General features: G+C 57.3%; 1 long non-coding RNA gene across 1 annotated transcript; it reads left to right on the plus strand.

Annotated features, from left to right (window-relative positions):
- On the plus strand, positions 1-3246 carry LOC111523985. The gene is made up of 2 exons (XR_002725658.1): positions 1-215; positions 803-3246. It is a non-coding gene; the product is annotated as an uncharacterized LOC111523985 (long non-coding RNA).
- The last annotated feature ends 379 nt before the right edge of the window (positions 3247-3625 follow it).

Raw genomic sequence — 3625 nt, forward strand, 5'->3', positions numbered from 1 at the left:
CTTGTGCGAGTGCTTTTGCCAGCATTTCAGAGTGCAGGCCCATCACCCTTCACTGGGATCCCCCATGAGGCCTGCCCGACTGCGTGCCCCACCCATGCCCATGGCAGCACACCGGGAAGCGGACAGCTGAGGACTTGTTGCAGTGCATGGAGATGGGCGCGAAGTTGTACAGGGCCTTCAGTACTTCGCGGTTGAAGGAGTTCCAAGGAACAGAGGTGAACTGCTGAGACACGGACGCCTGAGGGCAGGTGCAGACGTCCTCATTGTTGAACCTGGTGGGGACAAGGAACAGCCAGGCTGGGGAGCAGCCGATGGGCAGGGACCCCAGTGGGCACCAGCGACAGCTCCTCCCTGCAGCTCAAGTCCTGTCCCTGGAGAGACCCTCCTACCGCCTCCTCCCCAGCCCTGCTGCCTCTGCCCGGCCGTCCCAGATGCTGCCTTCACCAGCAACGGCTTCACCTCTCCTGTCACCTTGGCAGGTGGGTGCTCCCGGCTGAGTTGAGGAGGCTCTCAAGCCAAATCCAGACTCAGCAGGAAGTGAGTGAGGGGAGGGGTGAGTGATGCCGCCACAGGTCTCTGCTTCTAGAACTTAGCCTGGACTTCTCCAATCTGCCCAGCTGCCTGACAGGCCCAGAGGTTCTGTGTCGGGGCTCCCGGGGGAGCAGGGAGCTTGTGCAGGGAGCCCTCACCTGTTGATGAGGTGGAAGTACTTCTGCAGGAAGCCGGCGTCCACAGCGCTCTTGCAGAGCTCCAGCTGCGTCTGGGGGTAGTAATGCACGTAGTTGACACACATCTCCTCCAGGATCCCAAAGCCACCCTGCAAGTTGGAGAAGACCCGTCAGCCCCGGGCCGTGCCACGCAGACGTTGCCGTCCAGCAGCTTTCGCCCCATCCACGTGTTCACTGCGTCCACTTGTCTGTTCACTGCACCGTGCCAGGCATGCTCTGGGGAACTAAGTCCCTGCCCTCACGGTATTGCCACCACTGGTAGGAGAAACAGGCAGCGAGTGAGTTAACCAGGACATTCCTCTCAGGTGCTGATGATGCTGTGAAGAAAAATGAAACCGGACAAGTGGATGGGGGTGTTATTGTGCCTATTTTATGGGTACAGAAACTGAGTCTCAGAGTGGGCAAGGGGACACCCCGTGGTGGCCGCAGCATTGGTGGCACAGCCTGAGTGGACCCAGCCTCCCAGTCTTTGTCTGGAAGCTGTCCCCATGACCTCCAGTGAGAACCTGGAGCCAAGGACTGCAAGGGAGGCCCTTTCCACTGCAGCCCCACGCCGTCCACCAGTCATTTCTCGAATGCGGCTCCGAGGGGAGCAGGGACTGTAGAAGACAGGACCGTGACTAGAGGTCACGACAACCTCCAGCCTCTCAGGGCAACCCTATGGCCTGCCATCACATGGGAGGGGCAGGACAGGTACCCTCTGGGTCCCCACTGCCAACTTTAAGCCCCTAGCTGGGTTGCTGCTCTTGGAGCTGGTGACCGTGGAGCCTCAGCCATGGGAGGAAGAAGAATGCTGGCAGCTTGGAGGAGCTGGGGCTGGAGAGAGCAAAGCTCCCCCCGGCAGCAGCTCAGACCCCAGCAGGTCAGGTGCCGGGACATGACGCCCTGGCCACCCTTGCTCGTCCAGGCTCCCCGCTGTTTGTGAAGCTGCTGTGGGCCTGGGGATTTCATCTGGCTAGTGGGGAAGAAAGGCAATCGTTGCTCTATGGCAGAACAAAGGGACTGGGAAAAGCTCGGTGTGGCGCTTACACCAGCTGCCGCCCCCACCTCCCATGTAGACAAAGAGCATGGGGCAGTTCTGCCCAGAGACCAAACCTGGCGCCTGTTGGCCAGGACGGGGTTTTGCCAGCATTGTTCTCTGGGCCAGATTCCTCCTTTCCCAGCTTTTCTCATCCATCCCGCCCACGTCAGATCGGGCAGATAGGCCTTCTGTGTGAGTTCCCGTCCCTCCCCACCCTCCGCCACCGCAGACATCAAAAGGGAACTGAGTCTGACCCTGTGCAGGATCTGTTCTCTTTCACCTGGGGAAGGAAATCGAATTTCAAAGGCCGCTGTCTCTTGGATCAGCAGGTGAGGGGCTGTCAGAGCATGAGAAGCTCAGATCCACCTGGGAAGCTGCCTTTCCCTTTGATCCCACCTGGTGCTGTGATGTAGCCACCGCCAAGAGGAGGGCATGGGCCAGGGACGCCGCAGAACTGCCCGCTGAGACACTGGCACCGAGGGCCTCGACCTGAAGAACGGGCATCTGAGATGTCAGTGGTGCTCACCAGGCCTGGCAGCCCTGAATGCCCGGGAATGTGGCATTGGTTCTGCCGCCATGAAGCCAGGTTGGGCAGGAAATATGCAGTCTCCTGGCTGGATACCCGGCAAGACCCTCCCGTCCCTGACCCTGGGGCTGTGCCTGCAGAATGGGGCGATGCTGGGGCCCTGAGTGGGGTGCTCCACCTGCAGAGCCCTGTGTCTGTGAGCTCACTCAGTCACTGCACAGGTGCTCAGCCGAGAGGCGGCACAGTTGGGGTTAGCACCTGCCCCCATACCAGCCCTGCCTCCTGTTCGCTGTGTGTGTAGCCTGAGTGGCTGGACCTCGCTGTGTCTCCTGGTGGGATCTGCTCTGAGGTCTCAGCAAGGCTTGGTGTGGTTAGAATGAGTTATTAGAGCAGTGCTGAGCTGTAGCCAGCGCCCGACGTCAGCCACGGCCGTGATATACTGAGCACCTCCTCTAGAGAGAATAAAGGACTGGCAAAGCTCTCCCACCCCCCCAACCCCGAATCTTTGATCAGGGACCTAGGGCAGTTGTCACCTGAAATCCAAGGGAGACAGAAAAGGTGTGGTAAGAACTGTAAGGCACAAGGCCCTGGATCAAATTCCAGCTCAGGCATCTATCAGCTGTGTGACTTTGGTCAAGTGCCTGCCCTCTCTGAGCCTTTATGTCTCACCTGTGAAAATACAAACACTGGCTGGGTGCTGTGGCTCACGCCTGTAATCCCAGCATGAGGGATTACATGAGGAGCTCAAGACCAGCCTGGCCAACAGGGTGAAACCCTGTCTCTACTAAAAATACAAAAATTAGCTGAGTGTGGTGGTGCGCACCTATAATCCCAGGCTTGGGAGGCTGAGGCAGAGAATCACTTGAACCTGGGAGGCAGAGGTTGCAGTGAGCTGAGATCGCACCACTGCATGCCAGCCTGGGCAACAGAGCGAGACTCTGTCTCAAAAAAAAAAAAAATATATATATATATATATATATATGGGAAATACAAACACTCCTACCTTGGAAGACTGGTGTGAAAACTAAATGAGAGGCGGAGACAATGCAGATGCCCATCAGTGGATGAATGGAGACTCAAAACGTGGTCCATCCATACAATGGGATGTTACTCATTCATGAAAAGGAATGAGGTACTGACCCACGCTAAAACATGGAGAAACCTCGAAGTCATCATGCTGTGAAAAAAGCCAGACACGAAAGGCCACGTATCGTGTGACACTATTCACATGAAGTGTCCAGAATAGGAAAATCCACAGAGACAGAAAATAGATCAGTTGCCAGGCTGAGCGGGGAGGGGAATGAGGACCGGCTGCTTAAGGGATATGGGGTTTCCTTTGGGGGTGATGAA

Source organism: Piliocolobus tephrosceles, unplaced genomic scaffold, assembly GCF_002776525.5.
Source record: "Piliocolobus tephrosceles isolate RC106 unplaced genomic scaffold, ASM277652v3 unscaffolded_10842, whole genome shotgun sequence".
Taxonomy (NCBI): Eukaryota; Metazoa; Chordata; class Mammalia; order Primates; family Cercopithecidae; genus Piliocolobus; species Piliocolobus tephrosceles.